Raw genomic sequence first — 20,455 nt, 5'->3', positions numbered from 1 at the left:
CTGTGATCTCCCCTGCCCCAGGGTCAGGCATGGCACATGAGCTGTCCCTGCTGTGTCCCTGCAAAGGGCACTGAGCTGCACTGGGAGCTGGGGCTGGGGCTGGCTCTGCACCCCCAGCACCCCAGCACTGGGGTGTGGAGGCCTTGAAGGGGCTTCTCCTAAATTACACCCCATTGGTTCCTTCCCCTGTTCCTGTGCCTGAACATAGGTGCTCCTGAGGCTCTCCCTGCCTTTTCCCTGACTGGGCCTCACCTTGATACTGCCTGGAGACCAAGGCCAGCCAGCAGGCCCCTGAGGGAGAGAGCGGGACCTTGCGGGGCAGTGTGTGTCTGAAAGGAGAACATCTCACTGCGCAGCTGAATTAAACATCTATGGATGTTATGCAAAAGGTTTTTGGCTTCTTTACCCTGGACTTTACTAGCAGCAATTCAAGCTGCAACACTGGGGGATGCCAGGGCTGTGATGCTGTTCCCCAGCAGGAACCACAGGCAGGCCCTTTCAGCTGTTATCTAAAACTGGCTGAGTGGCTCTGGTCAGTGGGTGGCTGGTTTGACCAGATGAGAAGCCAACAAACCTCAGTGCAAACACAAGCTTGGACAGAACCCTGATTTACAATTACCACAAGGTTTGAGAGACAATTGTTTGTAGTTCCTCACTGTCTCAGATCAGAGATCAGCTGTACAGAAAATCAGTACCCAACACCATGTTTTACCATAATTTAAAACAATTAAAACACTAATCACATCTTGAATCTGTTAACTTTCAGATAAGTATAATTAGACCCCAAAATGCTTTAAGTAGTGTTTACACATTTATTTACCAAAAGACAATTATTAAAACAAAGAAACATTCCCAGTTAATTGATGGAAAGATAGGAGAAGATGTAATTAATCATCATTAGAATGTGCAGCCCTTTATTGTTCAGTGGCCTGTCACTGTGGGAGCTGCTGGCTGTGCCACCACTCTCTGTGCCACCACTCTCTCCTGCTGTCTCTGGGACTTGCTCTGGTTGGAAAAGGGAGGTGGTGGCCGTGGATGGGCTGGAATTACCCCCATGGTGCTCTCATTTCAAACCCTGATGTCCTGGGAGCACAGGAGAGGGGCACCAAGGGGGACCACAGCAGGGCAAGGCCAAATGGACTCAGTGCAAACAGATCTGGTAGAAAGCACAAGAAATTACACATGTCAGTAGAATTACACCAGCCAGGGAAGAAGAAAGAAGCCCCATGTCCTTAAGCTATTTGACTCTCCAAAGCACAATGCAGCAATATTAACTGTTGTGGGATAAGAGAGCTTTTTATTCCAGTGTGATGTGAAGTAGCTTTGCTTGAAAGATTTCTTCTGTGTTTTCAAAAATCCTTCTGGCTTCCCAGAGGGAAAATGGGGATTACACCAGTAAACCCTGAGCAAGCATGCCCATCGCAGGAGCATTTCTTTAGTGCAGAAACAACACTGGTTTTATTTAATTGCAGCAACTTGGACAATTACTTTACTCACAAAGCCTTTTGGAGCTGCATGAACTGTCTTCTGTAAGACAGCAACTTTTGTAAATTTAGGCTTTATCCTCCAAACTACTGGTGAAGGATTGCCACAACTTCTTCCACTGTTCAGAAACAGCTTGCAAGAAAACTCATGCTTTAAAGTCAGAAATGTTAAAAACTACTGTCATTAAACTACTTTATTCTTAACTGAATGGGTTTCCAAAGGTAGAAAATACAATTTTTTTAAAAAAATCATCTTTTTTTATCATTATGGTTGAATTTTACCAGCCATAATATCCAAGTTTGAAATCTCTTGTTCTTTGTTCAGTTGTACGTGTGCAGGCCTTACAAAACACTACTCAAAAAAGGCCATGAAATTGCAATAGAGATGGTAAAAATATTTTTTTTCTAATCTCTGTGAACTTCTGTTGGCTAAGAACAGGATATATCCCTAAATCTATAGTTGTCCTTTTGGGAATAATTTCCACTGTTTTCTTCTTTTTCTTCCATCATTGATTCTCAAGATCTAGTCTTAGTCTTATAATTCACGACACAGCATTTTGTATTGCACCTCCAGCAGAAGTCTCTTTATGGTACAAATGAACTATAAATCACACCTGAGACACAGCAGCACCCCAAAACAACAGACACATTTCTGTGGAGAACTTTTTTCTTGAGGGCAAAGCCTTCAACTTGAGAGACAGAATGCATCTGGAAGTCCTTAACTGAAAAACAGATACCTGGTCTGTCAGTAAAAGCCTTACCAATGCTCCAGAAGGAATAAAACTGATTTATATGGCTGATAAATTGATAAATTGATAAGAGAACCACCTGAGCAGCCAGAGAGAGGCAGCAGGCTCTGCACAGGATGGAGCTCTCACTGTGATCCCTTCCACTGCATGGCAAAATAATGAAAAAAGGAAACCATAGATAAAAGCTTTGGGCTGTTCCCCACTCCAGAGAGTGGCAACTGAGCTGGTCCTGGTTAGACAGAAAAGCAGGAGGAACTGAAATGCATTAGTAGTATTTGATGTGAAAAGTTTGATATAATAAAAAATTATACTTTTTGTCACACAAATGCGGTTTTCTATAAACAGCCCTAAGAATAGGAAGCACATTGTTCAGATTTCCTGCTTTTCCTGGGTTTGGACGATCTGCTTGTGCTTTTCATTGAACACAAATGATTATTCTTAGAAGTACAAGCTATTTCACACATAAGTCATAAAGAAGAGGGCCCCCATATAACCAAGGCCTGGAAGGAGATGCAGTAAAACATGAACTACATTAATTTTATATACTGCTCTGAAATTATTGATGCTACATTGCTGCAGAGTTCTGTGGAGTTACTTGAACATCTTAATCACAAAACTAATTGAGGGCTTAAGTCCTTCCCATTTTGTCAGTTCTTTCATCCTCAAGAAGCATAATTCTGTAGCTGTGCATCAGTCAGGCCTGAGCACTTTATTACATACATCACTTGTGGAGCCTACATTTCATTTACAGCTCCTTTTTCCTTTGTCTTTCAAAGTCAGGCTCTCCTTACTCAGTTCTCTGTAACTATTTTTAATTTGCTTTTCCAGGCTTGGAACAAGGCATTAAAACAGTAAAACCCCTAAGAAGTTGCTGCAACATCATCATTAAGGAAAAAAGAAAAACAACTTCACAACAAATAAAAGCAAAACCTGACACAATTCAAGGAGCATTTAGAACCTGTAATAAGGAATATTTGCTAAGTGAGGAGAAATATAAAGCAACACATGATTGAACATGATTTGAATTTACAGTCCTATATATAGTCTTGAGCTGTGATGCAGACCTTGCTGCCAATTTTACCTATTTTAAGAAAACATGAATATTCTGTCTGTCTAGCTCCTGCTGACTTGGTCTTGATGGGACCACACTTTCCCCTCTTTATCACACCTGACAACTATATATATATATATATATATATATACATATACACACACACACACACACACACACACACACATATATGCATATGCAGGGGCTACCCACTAAAATGGAAAGAAGTATTTGAATTTTGTCATCCTTGAAAACTCCTACTGTGGGCCAATTTCTTCTCTTTTACTAAAGGGCTCAGTTGATTTCAGGATTGCTCTAGATAGAAACCAGGATCAGAACCAGCTTCCACTACATTTGCTCAGAAAACACAAGTTTTTCTTAGAGAAAACTCAGGAAAACATTCCCTGTAAGATGTGTGGGGAAGGGATATCAAAAAAGAAAATTGAACAATTTTAGCACCTTATATTCCAAAATATATAAAAATAATTTTAGTTAGCAATGTGTACACACATACACACATACACACATGTATGTATATATATATATAGAGAGAGAGAGAGAGAGAAGGGAAAAGTCCACGTTTTAAATCTCCCAGCTAAAACCAGATTTTAAAAGGGGGAGGGAATTAGGAGCCCCATTTTTTCATTAAAATGTGCATCATTTTAATAAAATAAAAAATTAGTATTATTAAACTATATTTTAGTTAAGAAGAATGTTTCAGTGGACAGATTTTTGTCAATCCTAGTCCCACCTGGCTTTTCAACCAGAGACAAAAAGCAATAATTTTTCCTTCTTTCTGAAACAGCATGTAGATTTTTGTCTCTTACAACTGGGTCTAGAACAATTCCTTCAAGGACTGAGTGAATGAACAATCACCCTGAGACCCATAATTTATAGCTGCCACAACATTCACTTACAGACCCAGCACCCAAAGAGCCACTCTCATCCTCACATAATTTCTTCTAAAATAGAATTTTCGTATCCACTGCAGTGTGCTGGTGGAGGCAGTAAATGGTTTATTTGGTGGCTGGAGTCAGAGATGGGTCTGGTCATCCCAAAGGCACGGGTCAGCCTGTGGGATTGTCCAAGAAACCCCAAACAGGGCAATGCAAAGATAGCAGAGACTACAGAGTTAACTCAGCAGTGCTGAGAGGTGTTTCAGAATCCATGCTCAGCCTTGCCAAAGCTTTCTGCTGAAAATTTTACAGCCATTTGTCCTGTAGCACAGAAATATGCTGGATATTGATGTTTGGGACTTGCATCCCTTTCCCCCAGCCTGGTGTATTGATCATAGCATGGATCCTGGCACTCAGCTGGGATTTTGGCCCTGCATCTCAGCTGTGAGCCCGTGCACAGCACACAGACATGGCCCTGGAATTCCACTGCTGGGGAACATGAGCTGAGCTTGGGCAGAAATGGGATGAGAAGGTAAATAAATCAAAACCAAACACAGAGCTAGATGGGGAGCGAGGCATGTCAGAAAAGTGAGTTCAGTCCCTGCTGCAGGGAGGATCCAGCACTGAGTTTGAGCCTTTGTAATTGAGTACAATTGTAATTGAGTACAATTACAGCTGAAAAAGCACCTGAATAGCTGGACTGTCCCACAGAGAGGTTTGGAGGACACTCCAGAAAGAATCAGCATTACGATTTTACTGAGATCTCCGGGATGAGCTGGAAAGAGAGGATTCTTTTTCTGGATAAAGTATTATGCCTAAGCGTTTTGGCAATCAGGTAATTATTATTTCTGTAAAGGATACTCTCTTGCAAGGAGCTACACCTCAATAAGCAATAAGCAAAACCTCTCATGCAAAACCTCTTGCAAAAATACACAAGATAGAAAAAGTAAACTTTGCTATATTTTTGTGTACAGGAAGTAGAAGCACTTCTTCAGCAGTGGGAAAGCTGAATGCACCTACAAGCATATTTGATAAGGTTTTTTTTAATGAAGATAGGCCCCTTAAAGTCTTCCAATCCCAGCCCCAAAACCAGAATATGATGGGCCCAGAGCCAGCAGAAATACAGAAGGGAAGTGTTTCCATGTCAGGGAGACGCCGGTGTGCAGCCCTAAGTCACTGCTCATTAGACTGGTGGCAAAAGTCTTAAAGGGCTAAAAATACTTCACAAAATAAATTGCCAGATCCACACCTGCTACCCTGTGCAGAGGGCAGCCCCGAGCTGGTCACCCAAGAGGGTTAGTTAGATGAAAGAATCCATCTATTTTTATTGGGCAAGAAAAGCAAGAGCCTTAATAACCTTTCTAGAACAAGATTTTTTCTCACAAGCCAGGTGTCAATCTAAATTATGCTGGTAAAGGGTGGCAGAATTTGCCCCAAAATAGCAAAACCAAAAGCAAAAATAGCAAAAGCAACCTGCAGGTGCCTACAACATGAGCCAGGGAACAGTCTATATTTTTTGACAATGAACTTCATTCAAAATTCTGTTTCTTAGTTCCCGAGTGAGAAACAAAGAGCAACACACTTGCCCTCAGGGCAGGGTTTTTCTTTTTGCATTGTTTTTGCCACAGATCATTTTAAAAAATGCCTCTTACAGGGCCATTTTCAAAACCACAACATATTCTTATGCGTCACAACATATCCCTGCTCTTCCCTCCCTCCTGTGACAGGTATTTAATTGAGCTGAAACTTTGTTTCTACTAAGATGCAAATTTGGAAAAACAAGATCCCGGCTGCCTGGGGCTTGGTTAGCTGCAGATAAAAAAGGAACACCTGTTTTAGGTATGGCTCTGTGGAAATGCAGGCACTCCTCAGGCAACATACCCATGGTAACCAAGTGCAAAACTTGTCCTTCTCGTTTGCTTGCTGGAGACTACAGCACAGATATGGCTTGAGAAGTCTGTGTGTGACACAGATTTTTTTTTTTTAATTTTAATAATATTGCCTTGTGAAATGTTGTTCATTATCATTTTTAATGTGACATAGAAGACAGCTTTCCATTTAAGTTGCCCGTTAGTCTGATTAATAACTTATTTTTATTTTACATTTTGTGTTTTATGCTGCCTGCGAGGCAAATATTATCAGTGTTTTCCTACAAGAAGTAAGACAATTCACAGAACACATTTCATGCCCTGAGATCAGAGAAATAAGTTTAGATTTATAATACCCAAGGACTGTGGCTTTTTATGAAGTGTATAAAGAGGGCATGTTTAATTATGTTTTGTTTATATCAGTGCTTTGTCTGCAAAAATAACATGAATTAGCATATTTTCCTATCATCGGCAGTTATTTCTAATGATTGATTAAATTTCTTAAGTGCAGAGTGGATTAAATCACAATTTCTTGCAAATAATTTGGGAAAGAAAAGATAGAACTAACTACCCAATTAAAGTGGGCGAGATCAGAGTCTGACCGCTCCAGGCAGAGTCCTGTCCATCTTCTACAGTGACAACAACAAAAATAAAAAGCAAAATGCTTATTTGAAGCTGAAGCATTAAGTATGGAGAGCTAGACCATAAAAACTGTATTTTGGAACCCCTGGATGCATTCCCAGGGGTGGCCTGGCTGGAGTAGTGTATAATTTTTCTGTCCCCTTTGGGTTCCTGACCCTGTTTTGGCTGGGGCAGGGCTGAGTGTGCTCCTGCTGCTGCTCCCCAGCACTCAGCTTTTTAAAAAATCGAGGCATGGAGTGTTCTGAAGTAAAAGAAGTCTTACAAAAGATGATGCTGCTGGGATTGCCATCCCTGAAAGGACACTCCGAAATTCTCCTGGTGTGAAAACCTGGCACGGTACCAACGATGCTGAGGTGCACAAAGTTGAGAACCGCAGCATCTAACATTCCCAATCCTTGCTTTGTTTCAACCGCTCAGTACAACAGCATCTCCGCTCACCTGTGCTCCATCCCTGTAAAAAATATAATTTCAAATATATATATATAAATTGAAAGAGTTTGATTGGGAGCGGGGAGCGACCGTCGGGTTCTTTTTCAGGCAGGAAAAGGCGATTTAGGGGCGGCAGCAGACGTGGTGGACAGACGCCATCTAGTGGTGGCTGCGGGTAGTGCAGGCGCTCCGGGACCGTCCCCTCTCCTTCCCTTTTTCCCTTTTCCTTCTCCTACCCCTTGTCCTTCTCCTTTCTTCTTCTCCTTCCCCTTTTCCTGCTTTATCCCCTCTCCTTCTCCTTCCCCTTCTCCTCTCCTTCTGCTTCCTCCCTCCTTTCCCTTTCACCTCCCCTTCTTCTTTCTCCTTCTCCTTCTTCTCTTTCTCCTTTTCCTCCTCCTTCTTCTTTCTCCTTCTCCTTCTCTTTCCCCTTCTCCTTCCCCTTTTCCTTCTCCATCCCCTCTCCTTCGCCTTACTCCCTCCTTTCCCTTTCACGTCCCCTTCTTTTTTCTCTTTCTTTCTCCTTCTCCTTCTCCTACCCAGGGATGCCAAGTCCTGTGGGAGCTGGCAGTGCCAAGGCTGGGCTGTCCCCAAATCCCTGGACATCCTCACACCTCCCCGAGCCCCCACCACAAACACTCAGACAAGCAACCACGGCCGAAGGCACAGAGCCTGTGTGTCCTGCCACAGGCAGGAAATCACTGGGATTTGTGCTGAAATCACAGAATATTTCGAGCTGGAAGGGACCCAGAGGGATCAGCGAGTCCAGCTCTAAGAGGATGGCCCACACGGGGATTGCAGCCTGACCTTGGTGTCACCAGCACTGTGCTCTGACCAGCAGAGCTGCCTCTCCCTCCCGAGGGTGCCTGGAGGATGCTCAATATGTCCTGACCTTTAAGGCAGAAACACTGAAGATTTATTAGGCTGACACTCCTTTTTTGTTGTTGTTTTCCCTATGAATCTTTTTATATTGGAAAAGGAAGAACAATGTGAGCCTCACATGCTGAGGTTTCAAGGTTCTGAGCTGCCTACAAATCCCAGGTAGTGACAGGGACTGTGGGGCTGCAGAGTTAATGCTGACAGTTCAACATTCAGCATCCAACCTTCCTTTCACCCCCAGGGCAGTGGTTTTATATATTTTTTTTTATATGTTCGGGACATATTTCCCCATTTAAATTTTTATATTATTTAGGCTACAACAACTTTAGCATAAGAAATATTTTTTGTTCAACATAAATTAGATAAAACCACTCAGGACAGAGTCTTCTTGCTCTTTAGCTGCTTTTGGCTTGGCTTTGTTCTAAACACCCCCCCTGGTTATTGTTATTTCCCTGCATTTCCAAAGTACAGAAGGAATGCAGGAGACAGTCTGTGTTTAAATGTGCTGGGAACACTTGAAAACTCCTGAGCAGGAGCTGGATGCCACAATGGCAGGTGCAATATAAGAACCACCTGTGTAGATTACTTCAGACTTACTCACTGCAAACGCTGAATTCCTGGTATTTTGCATTCAGCAGGAACTCTTGGGCTGTGATCCAGTATTCAGTTGCAAAGTTGGTAATTATGGCATAGTTAGGGAGAGGAATTAATCAACACAGGCACAAGGTCACCACTGCAGATCTGTCTGTCTTCAGTGCCAACAGGGCAAGATAAGTGGCCTTAGCAATGAGACCAAAAAATGCACCTGCAGAAGGCAAGGCTGGTGTGTGAGAGCAGACACAGAACCAAGGATTCTGTGCAGTATTTTGCACTGATTACTTCTTCCACAAAAAAATCGGAGCTCTCTACATTAGGATCACTTTTCTACAAATTAAAACTGGTGGGAAAATCATCCACAAACAAAAATGGGTATGAAAAAAGCTTAATTTGCTCATTTGCGTTCAATTCTTGCAGTACTTTGGTTTGGAATCTCTAAAAGGCACATTAAACCATACCTCATAGCCTGCAAATCAAGTGCTAATTAAAACTGCATTAACCCTAATGAATTGGAAAGAAGAAATCTAATTGCAAAAACTTCTGTTTACCTAAGACATGCTGGAAAAACAAACCATCCCATATTTCTCTTCAGTCTGTTTTTTTTTCTTTCTCTCAGCATGCACACAGAGCTTCCCCTTGCTCTGTAATTTACTAAATCAACCTTTTGGGGGAGGTTTCCAGCATGTAAAGCCTCTCTCATAATGCCTTATAACCAACATTGTATTATCACAGCTTCAAAATCTATCCAATAGCTCCTAAAATCCTGCCTGGAACGGGGCTGTGCTAATGAGTCACAGGTGCTGATTGCTACCTGCGCAATTATTTCATTATTTTCCTGCACTCTGAGCACCAGTTTGTGTTTCCTGTACTGGGTGTAGGTGCTTCTCTCACTTACTGGTACCAGCTCTGCAATTCCATAAATCCCCTCTAGTTTAGGACTAGACAAGCCTTGTCTTGCCTTCCTTGATTTCCCACATGGATGGGGCAGAAGCATCACTGTGGAATCCATTTAATGATGAGAGCCCTAGGAGCACTGGTGATAAATGACCTGTTGTTTGGGGCAGGAGGAACCAACCACTTTTTTGTGTGTGTGGTGCTCTGATTTCTGTTTGTTTTCCTTTTAGTTCCTCACCTCCCATTGGATGGGAACATACCTAAAACTGAATTTCCAGCAGAATGTGGGCATGGGAAGGGGGGAGCTAAGCTGTAAGTAGCCCCCCGAGGCTTGTTGTCCTAATGAATACCAGGCCACAAATTAATGAAGGAGGTTTTAGGAAAACACTGTGATTTTCTTAGCCTTTCAAATCTTCCAGAAGTCCAGACATCTGTTTACAGCTTGCTAAGATGTTGATTGTTTACAAATTAGGTTTTCTTTGAAAACCCTGCACCTCTCAGCCTGCTAATGTCACTCATCATTGGAGTGAGGGTCCTTCTCAGCCAAAGAAGAAAGGCAAACTGTGGTGGTCTGGTCTGTAGGGCCCCTCCTTGGTTTTACCTTAGGAATATCCAGTATTTTTCCAACATCCCCATTTCAGATGGTTTTGCCCTGGATTTGCTTCAGCATTCACAAATTCATTTGTTTGCAATTGTTCCTGACTGAAACAGTTTCAAGCACAAGCGTTGCCTTTGCTTTTTAGCATATGCAAAATAGTTTTGGGCTTTTCTCTAGAAACAAAGGCTGGAGTCTGGGGCAAAAAAAAAATGGTGCAAAAGAGGAGCTTCTGTATGAGAAGATTTGTTTTCTCCCTGACAGCTGTACAGCCCCACAGGCAGCACAAATTGGCCAGGTTGTGAAGTCAAGGCCAGAACCTTCAGCATTCAGCAGCTTCCTGTGTCTTAATGCTTCTGTTTGGGGAAGGAACTGCAATTTGTTTTCATTGACCCATAGCTGCAGTTGCAGAGTGTTGGATTACCTTAATGGACCCAAACTTGAGGCACATCAACTCTATTTATAGTCCTTTCTTGTGCCATTCGTGCCTGGGGTGTCTGCAGAGCCCACTCACTCTCTGCCCCATCCAGCAGGATCTGGAGGAGAGGGGGAATTCTCTTGGAATCTCAGGATCTGGAGGAGAGGGGGAGTTCTCTGGGAATCTCAGGATCTGGAGGAGAGGGGGAATTCTCTGGGAATCTCAGGATCTGGAGGAGAGGGGGAATTCTCTGCCCAGCCAGGGCCAGGGTGGGCCAGGGCAGTGCCCACCACCATTCTGCTCTGCCTCTGGCTCTCGAGCACTGTTCCCCCAGCCCATCCCAGGAGCCTGTTCCAATAACAATTAGCCCTGACTCAGGGCCACCATAAATCAAACCCTGAGCCCCCCAGCAAGACCAATTTCCTGGCTGCAAGGGAATGTGCTCCATAATTCTCTGTGTGCCATCCAGACCTGCCGTTCAGCAAAGGCTGTAGGTTTTTCTTTCCCATGGGGGAGTGGTGTGGTGCATCCCTGTACACCATAGCACCTTGTGTTTCCTCTGGACATGGACAGCAGACAGCCAGGTGAGTTATCCAGCTCACACAGGGCTCTCAAAGTTAAAGATGCTCTTTTGGTTAAAGTTACAGACCTGAGGAACAGCAGTTCTGCTGTAGACCTTGCTCATATTGCTTCATTTCTTTGTGCCTCAGGTACTAGACTGGAGATAAAATCTTACTTTTTTTACTTTTTTCTCAATTAGATTTACATCCCCATGGCACAGATTGTGTACTCAGCATCTACTAAATAGGCCATAATCTCTTCAGCCCTTAAATGCTCCCATATCCCACCAATAATACCGTATTTTCAAAAACTGACATGTTCCCCACAATCAGGAAAAGTGGAATATGTTTCTCACTTTTGAAACTGAAAGTACTGCCAGCAGCTGTAACATCATCACTGACAAAACCTTGATTTTATTCCTTAGGATACAACTTCAAGCCAGAGCTCTCCATTATAGTCAGACCATGTGGTGGTGCTCACAGGGATCTTAGGATGAGGGAAGAGATGAGGATCTGACCCCATGTTTCAGAAGGCTTGATTTATTATTTTATTATATATATTATATTAAAACTATACTCAAAGAATATAGTTTCTTCTTATAGTTTTATAAATATCCTTTATAAAGAAAGGATTTCATCAGAAGGCTCGCTAAGAATAGAAAAAGAAGGAATTATAACAAAGGTTTGTGGCTCAGACTCTCTGTCCAAGCCAGCTGAGTGTGATTGGCCATTAATTAGAAACAACCACATGGGCCAATCACAGATGCACCTGTTGCATCCCACAGCAGCAGATAATCAATGTTTACATTTTGTTCCTGAGGCCTCTCAGCTTCTCAGAAGAAAAAATCCTAAGGAAAGGATTTTTCATAAAAGATGTCTGTGGCAAGACCACAGCTGGACAGACCTGATGCAGCCTCTGGATGTCCTGGCACTGCTTAGAAGGCAGCTTTGAAAAAGGTCTTTGGATACCTTCAGATACCAATAGGTCCTTTAGAAAATATACTGCAGCCTGATGAGGGAACTTGAAATGTGCTGAATCTCCTCCATAAACTTCATGAAACCCCAAGTCAACAAGCAGAGAGCCAGGGTAAGCTGCTACACAGCTCTGAAACTGAGCCTGAAGCTTTTTGAAGGCATCCATGAGTCACTAGTCTTGCACTGACTGTTTCATGCTCAATAAAAAACAGGAAAGTAATTAACAAGTAAATCAAAGTGTTCACCCAAACATTTTAAATAACTTGAAAACTGGAGTTCCTTGTAACTGTGCCTGTCAGTTGTATTAGCCCTTTCAAAGAAACACACCAAAATCAAATGATTCCCAGTTCCTTTGCTCATCTGCCATTCAGCTCATAATGACATTGGTCTAGCAGAGAGTAAGAATTTGTATTCCTTTGTTCCGAAATTTCAGGATCCAAAAGAAATTATAAAGAGTCATCCTGGGATTTTATCAAATCTCACCTGAAAAGAATTTTCTTTCTTCCATGGGAAGTTCCTCTGGCAGGAGGGAAGACTTTCCTGCCATTTTGGGTGGAATCCAAATGATAAAACATTTTATCAAGGCAATTAGCATATCAACATGCAAATCCCTATTGAAAAATTCACTGTTGACAAAACAGCTAGAAGGCAGCTCATCATGATACAGAAAATGGAAGGAAAAAACCCAAACCCAGCAACTTGTATCCAACCAGCCACTGGAGAGAGAACACAGAGGGCAAGATTCACAGGGTTTTGGACACTCCTCAGTCAGAGTTGCAAAACAAAACTAAAGTGTGATAGGAACCAGATTATCTTGGAAAAGAACCATAACAATAGTTCTCCAATTCTGTCTAATAATCAAGGGAACAATAATTAGGATATCCCTGTTTGTTGCCTGTCTTGTAAACCAGAAACGTTCACACACAATTTCCAGCTTTCCTTTTGCCTTGCAGGCTGGAGGGAGAACTGATGTCACACAATTAGATATCCCTGAGATTAGCAGCTGCATGACAGACCCATAAACCCCAGGTTTTGTCAGCAAGGAAGAAAAATGGATTTGAGCCCCACAGTGTGTTATTTACAAAGGGAGAACTGGTTGTTCTTTGGCTTGTCAGACAACAGAAGAAAGTGTTCTGGTTTTAGTTGCTTCCCTTAGGTCCTGTACAGTCAGTACAGTGGATGAAACAGTTTCCCAGCCCCAGGTGGCTCAGGAATGACAAATATTATGAGATCTTCTATAACTACCACAGAGGAAGAAGTCCTCTTCTCCCCCAGTTGTCCTTGACACTCTGCCTCTTCTCCACCTGCATTGCTCTAAGAAACTTTGTTTTTATCAGTTGGTGCTACAATTCCCAGGAGAAAAGTGTTTTCCTTTTTTTTCCACTCACTTTCAATATTGTAGGAAACTTTGGGTGAAATATATAAAAACAAGTTAATATCAGAATTTCCCAAAGTGAATAGTGATTTCAGATGCCTCTGCTCCACAAACAGCTTTAACAAATCCAGTGGTGAGTCAGAATGAAACATTCACTGAGATTGCAAGCAGGCCTCCCAGCACTCAAGTGTTTGAATATGCCTTCAGGAAAACAGAGAGTTAATGGAGTTACCTTACATTTAGTATTCATCTTTTTTCAGCTTTGTCAGGTAGCAGACAACAAGCCCAGGCTTGACTTGGAGCATCAGCTCTGTGCTAGCATAGTCTTGTGGGTAGACTAATGTAATATTAATTGAATTGACATCTCTGCTGAGATCAGTTTCAAATGCAGGATCCAAGTTATTTAACAGTTGGTGCAAATGTATTTGAATTTTGATCATAAAGACACATGCTGGGTTAACAAGGCCAGGGGCAGGGCCAGAATCCTGCAGAGCAGAAGTGACCTGGCATCCATGTTTTTAAGGCAGGATTTGTATAGGGAAAAATCCCCCAGATTATTCCTGTACATTGTTTCAGAATGGATATTCTAGAGATAAGCAGGTTTCCTTGTCAACATTAATCTTAAACTGACACTCATTAAACTCCTTAAAAGATTTGGGAGTGTGAACAGCAAAAAACATTTGCGAGCATATTCTACAAGCTGGCCTAATTTACCCTTCCTGAAGAATGAGATCTGGGCATTGGGCAAACCAGGGAAGGTCTTTGGTAGGGGAAAATCATGTGGATTTTGACAGTCTAAGTTACCTCACAGCACAAATCTCCAGTGCCTGAATCACTGAGAATTCACAGGAAAAGGGATCTTGTTTCTCTCCAAAATTACTTCAAATATTTCCAGATTTTGCCACATGCACAAAACTAGAATTGAAAATTCTTGTCTGAAGAGTGAGCAACCTTTCCATCCTCTTAGTAAAACACAAAACCCACAATCTTACAAATTTCTCATGGACATTTTAGTTTAAAAAAAACCCAAAAAAACCCAAAAAAACCAACAACACAGAAAACCACCCTATATTTTCCCTTAGACTGTATTTTTAACTAAATCTGACCTGGGTTTCTTTAGGTTCTCTGCTCTTTTCCTCTCAGTCTTGATCTCTGGAAGAGATTTCCATTGTCAGCAGAGGTTCCACCTTCCTGGACCCCCATCCTTACTCAGAAAAAAACCCCAAAAACTTCTTCACCTGAGAATCTGTTTGCTTACTTAGCTGTGTAAGTAAAAAAAAAAAAAAAAAGAAATTAGTCTTCAGAGTTTGAAAGACATCATTTTATCTAAACTGGTTCAGTCTAATAGGAAACTTTGCTGTATGCTGCAGTTTGTTTTTGGCTTTTAGGGCCTTTTTTAAGAAATTCTTTTTTAAAAAAGAGAAAAACTACTTGCTTCAAAGTGGGTACAGTCAAAAAACATGGCAGCACTAAAAAATTAATTCTTTGTGCTGCTGCTTCCCTGCCAAAACCCCATGAATTGAAAATCGAATCCACTGCAATTACACCAGTCCCCAGCCACACACCATGCATCTGCAGGAGCACAGTGAGCAAGAATTGGATTTCCTTCAGCTAAGGTGTCAAGGGAACAGCCAGCAGGTTGGAATTGTATCCAGACATTTGCTCATATATATATATATATAGCAGTGAAACTAAAAATACTTTCTGCCCTTCATCAAGATCCAGCTCACAAAGCTTTGTGATACTTTATCCTGATGCCATTGTAACACTGATACTTCCAAAGAAATAATAAGTTGCTGCAGAAATTCACAAAATTTACCTGTGGGAACATCTTTTTGCAGGAGTAAAAAGTTCCACACAAGAATGTTGCTGCACCTTGATGAGACAATCGTCTCAGGCTGAGATGCACCCCTACAGTGGGAGTCTGTGGAAATGTGAAAGTTTGGAAGCTGCATCTTCAGACCAGAGGCAAGAAAAGCTCTTGGAAACCTCATCAGCAAAGTCATTGCAATAGATTTAGAGACTGGAAGGAGCTTAGAGCTGCCTGGTTCTCACTGAAATGACAGAGAAAATGCTCAGATATCAAATCAAGGAAATCAAGTGCTGGCCCCAGGAGCTGGAGCAGCCCCCACAGGCAGAGAGCAGCTGGCAGCAGCAGGTAAATCACTGCCAAATTGCTCCAGCGGATGTTGCAGCCCCCATGTCTGCAAATAAGTAAATAATTGTGGGGGAACACCTGGTTCTCATCCTCCCTAGCATACCTGCCACTGGACACTGAGGCACATGTGGAAAGCAGAGCAAACCTTTCTTTAAAATCACTGCAGAAAGCATGACAATATCTGGGGTCAGGGCAGCCTTTGTGCAGGGAGAGCTGCAGGTAGTTATTTATTTTATGAACTGAAGTGCTTTTGCACAGGACAGAAAGGAACAGAAGCAGGTGGTCTGACAAGGCAAGAATGCAAAAGCCTATTTCCAGCCATAAATTTCAGATTGAAATGTAACAATACATTTCAATCACCTGGATGTAGCTGTGTAAGGGATAAACAACTTCCCTCATGTGCAAAATTCCCCATTTCAGAGTCTTTGCCCATTGAAGTCTGAATACCCAAACACTGTGGTTGTGACTGCCATATAAAGGGGATGCACCTCAAGCTGCTGAGGCTGCATTTTGCATTTCTGGGATTTGCTTCACAGCAGCTGCCAGATGATCCAGTGAAATCAGATCTGTACTGTCCAAACACAGGAGAAAAGTGAGACCCACAGGCACACAGAGGCTCATCACTTTCCATCCTGTCACACTGGGGCATGTCTGTGCTTTTTGCACTGTAATATCCTCAAAAACCTACCTATGCTTCTTGCACAACCTCAGACACACCACTGCTGGTCACAGAGCTTGGATCCTTGCAGGCTGAAAGGGTCTGTGAGCCTGCCCAGGGAAATGATGGTCTTCAAGCTGAGAATTGTAATTATCTGAACTCTCATCTACTCCAAAATGTGCACACTCTTGTAGGAGAAATGTGGTAGAAATATCTAAGGTTTTGTAATTGAGAGAAAAAGGGAGATATTTCTGGTGTCACATTATAAACATAAACAGACTTGCAACTGCTGCCAGCACACGTCTGTGAGAAATGAGAATATTTTTGCCATGTCAGGATTCAGTGGAAATATATCTCATATAACATATTTCTGTAATACATGTAACTTTTGTTATTGTTGCCTCTCATTGTTAGGCCCTAAAATCATCCTGAAAACATCATTATGATTTTGAGGTCTCTTTTTTCCTTCTACAGATGGAAATGTGAGAAAATTTGAGCAAACACCTGACTTTTGCTCCCACTACAGAAGCAGTATCTTCACTGAAGACCATATTGTCATACCATGTTCCCAAAACTTTTGATAAGCTCTCACTGCCCAGACAGTAAAGTTTATTTTACAGCTGACTACCCACTCTGATAGCCAAACCCACAGCCTGGCACAGCTCCACTGACTTCTGTGAGCTGACAGCAATTTGCAAATGGCAAAAATACAAATTAAAGCTCTTTTTGAAGGGTTCAGGCATGATTACACCAAGGAGTCAGGCACCTAGCTACCTTTTAAAATCTGATCAATAAAAACACTCCTAATATCGTCTTACTAGAAAACCTAACTTCAGATAAGACTCTAAATCTGTTATTCCCATACTGGTACAATTGTACATCATCCTTTATCCGACTGACAGCTATTGTCTGAAAATGATGAACAACACAGCTGCAGGGATCTTAGTCAGGGATCATCTTGGATTCTGGACAAATGAGGGAGTGGAGATGACAAAGTGGCTTAACTTTTCAAAGGCTCTCACCAGTTCAGAGTTGAAGGAAAGCTCAACAAGTGAAGGTGCACTCTTTAATGTGGACGACACTCATTCTTTTATATGACCCAGATAAAAATCACACTCAATTCTCACTGTATCTGCTTTCCTAATGCTCATAAACAGAGCTTTTATAGTGCTTTGAATTAGATCTGTGATTTGTGAGCGACATGTATAATAATTAGACTGTGAAGATGTACAGTTAATCCATTTAAAGGTGTGAAGAAGTCCATTTAATGAACATTATAGTCACATTAGACTTGGAAACATCTAACTCTTTTGTTGAATAAAAAGAAGTTCAATGAGATTAACTTCTCTTAGTTGGTTTTAAAGAATACTCAAACATGTCCTACTCTGATAGTGTACTATTCCTTGGTGCATGGTTTCTGCATACCAATGTCTTCAGTGTAGAAGAGTAAGAATAAGACTGGGAGACATTCTATTTCAGTTAAATAATTACAAATTAAAGAGGATCACTTCTACTTTCTATACTTACTGTAGTATGATAAGAAGCTGAACTCCTTGAACTTGTAATTATATAACAGAAATGTTAATCTCCTGGTTCGGTATTCAGTTCTACTGCATTAAATGTATTCTTACAATTATCAAGTTTACTACATAGCACATAGACATTTCTATTGGGAAACCTATTATTTGATCATATCAGATTTTGACCATAAATACCATAATGGAATTCTGTTTTCAAATCTCTCACTGCCACAAAATGACTAATGAGGGTTAATACACCTATGTAGCTTGAGAACCTGAAAAAAAATCTCTGCAATTTCTGATTTTCAATTTGTAATGCTAACTGAGTTTCTGATTATTTTCCACAGCTTTGTGCAATTAAAAAAAAAAAAAAGGAAGAAGAAGAAGAGAACATATAAGTCCAAAATACACTAAGTAACTTGTAATAAAGAAATTTAATTTTAAATATATGTACTTTAAGCAGCTGTTCTCCTCTTAGGAGAAACTCATTTAGGCTTAAGAGTTACTGGCCGAAGCTATCTTCTTTTCACAGCATAATTTAATGTGTGCCATTGGCTTTAATAGTTTGGAAGTGTAATTTACATCCTCGTCCATTTAAATATATAAAACTATTTCAAGGGGTAGGGTAGCCAGTTAGGAAACAGGATCACTCACTGACTTCCACATATATTTTTTAATGAAGCAAATTGTATCTTTCCAGCAAAATTCTGGCTCCCAAGGCTTTAATGAAGCTGTATCCCTGTTAAAAAATGAAGATAAGCTCTGTAGAGAGTCACTTCAGAGAGATTTCAGCCAGTGAAATTCCTGCTTCCAGTGGAGATTCCTGGCTTGCTGCTTGCATCAGGCTACATTCCTTTGCAGGTTGCAGAGCAAAACCTGATAAGATCAAGAGACAACATAATCCTGGCTAATGAAGGGTGACTTTTATGTACTGTATGGATGCAGCTGAACATTAGAAAAACAATCCTTCCACCTGGGGAGGCTGGGGCAGGGGCAGTACCCTCTTGAGGGCTGACCCTGAACCTAAACTGATACACAGGTCTCACCTACTGAGCATGTTGAGCGTAAAGAAAAGTTTTACCTGTCCTAGGAGCTGTGCATTGGCACCTCACAGCTCCCATCTGCTACTCAAAACTCCCACAGCACCATTTGCCAACCGCTGTCATAAACACATCAAAACCCCCCAACTTTTTACTTCCCAAATGTGTACCTGGGAGTTTTATCAGCAGGACACTTAGGCAGAGGCTTCTACCAGCAAAAAGTACAGGAAGAAACAGAAACATGAGAGAATAGCAGCCCATTCAAGGTTTGCTGAGGTTCACAGGAGCTTATGCTGCTCGTGATATTTTGCGGATCTTGTGCAGTGCAGGGATTTTGCAGACACCTGGGACTGAAGTAACTGGGCTCTCACTCTAAAAGTGAACTTTTAAATGTCTCTGCAGCACCCAGATCCTTTGGCTTAGCAAGGAGCAAGCCCCAGGGACACGCTGTGCCTGGCAGCACAGGCCTGGTTCCTGCTAACCCTGGCACCACCCCTGTGCACCCTGCGGGCCTCAGATTCCTCAGCAGCCATGCTCTCCCCAGGCACTCAGTGCTCACTGGAGCAAATAGCTGAGATAAGGGTGAAACAGGCTTTGATTGCACTGCATAGAAAATATACTTCCCTTGAAATTTCCTGCCTGCCTCAGTTCCTGGCTACACACACAATGCCCTGGCTAATGACTCAATCATGCAAGCTGAGCTACCCTGGCTGACCCACAGGGCCTCTCACCGGGCCCAGCCTGCCCTCTCACAGAGTGGTGGAGCTAAAGGGGGGAAATGATGCCTCAGGTTTTAGATTTTATATTTTTCAGAATCTGCTCTGCTTTAGTGTATACTTCTGAGCTTCATATTTGGGGATAGTAAACTCTCTTCACAGAGTACGGAGACAAAATAATTTCTTCTCTTGCTGGGGACCAAGGAAAAATTATCCAAATTTTAGGTCCAAGGGCACAAACAACGTGGACTGAAGAGAGAAAAACAAGAAGGAGGGGACTTCATAACCTACAGCTATAATGGAACAATTAACTCCAATACGCAAATGAAGCAGCACTTACAAAAGTGATAGACCTCGTGACAAGTTGTCCATTTTTGGGACCATTTTAGTTCATCTTGGGTCCAGCCCTGGCTGGGCTCTTGTGCTGCCCAAGGTGGAACCATTAAGGCCTCCTAATAAATCCCTGCTTTATTCTTTAGCTCTGTCTAGTTCTAGGTCAGACAACACCGGGTATCACCTCTGTGTGTGCAGAGAGAACCATCATTTAACACCATTAATTCTAAGCCACTGCAAGTTTCAAATTAACTTATTTTTTGTCTTTCAATCCTAGCTAGGCAGGACTTCATTTTCCTTTTATTAGTAGTGTGTTTTGGCTACTCTCAAAAATAAACTTTCCACGTGTCAGCTGCAACATCCTTCTCCCATGCACTGTGGTCCTCTAGGACCTCCTTAGGTACTCCTTACACACATCTCTGCATTTCACACACACATTCACATCTGCCTTCTATCACAGAACCTCTCCCTTTTCTTCAACATGACTTCTTTACCCAATTTTTTTTTTTTTTAGACTTCTGGTCATCCACACTCCCTTTCTCCCTCCTCATCATATTTTGAATTGTGGTGTGTCTGAACATGTTACTTCAGCACTTCAGGGCAGACCTGAAGGATTATTTG

General features: G+C 41.9%; 1 long non-coding RNA gene across 1 annotated transcript; it reads right to left on the bottom strand.

Annotated features, from left to right (window-relative positions):
* Window positions 1–891: 891 nt before the first annotated feature.
* LOC135449802 (uncharacterized) lies at window positions 892–12,622 on the bottom strand. The gene is made up of 3 exons (XR_010440845.1): window positions 12,518–12,622; window positions 6,953–7,141; window positions 892–1,156 (listed from the first exon to the last, which is right to left on the bottom strand). It is a non-coding gene; the product is annotated as an uncharacterized LOC135449802 (long non-coding RNA).
* Between the last annotated feature and the right edge of the window lie 7,833 nt (window positions 12,623–20,455).

The sequence above is a fragment of the Zonotrichia leucophrys genome, chromosome 6 (assembly GCF_028769735.1).
Source record: "Zonotrichia leucophrys gambelii isolate GWCS_2022_RI chromosome 6, RI_Zleu_2.0, whole genome shotgun sequence".
NCBI classification, from domain to species: domain Eukaryota; kingdom Metazoa; phylum Chordata; class Aves; order Passeriformes; family Passerellidae; genus Zonotrichia; species Zonotrichia leucophrys.
The sequence above is the reverse complement of the archived record's forward strand: the minus strand, read 5'-3'. Positions and strand labels throughout refer to the sequence as shown.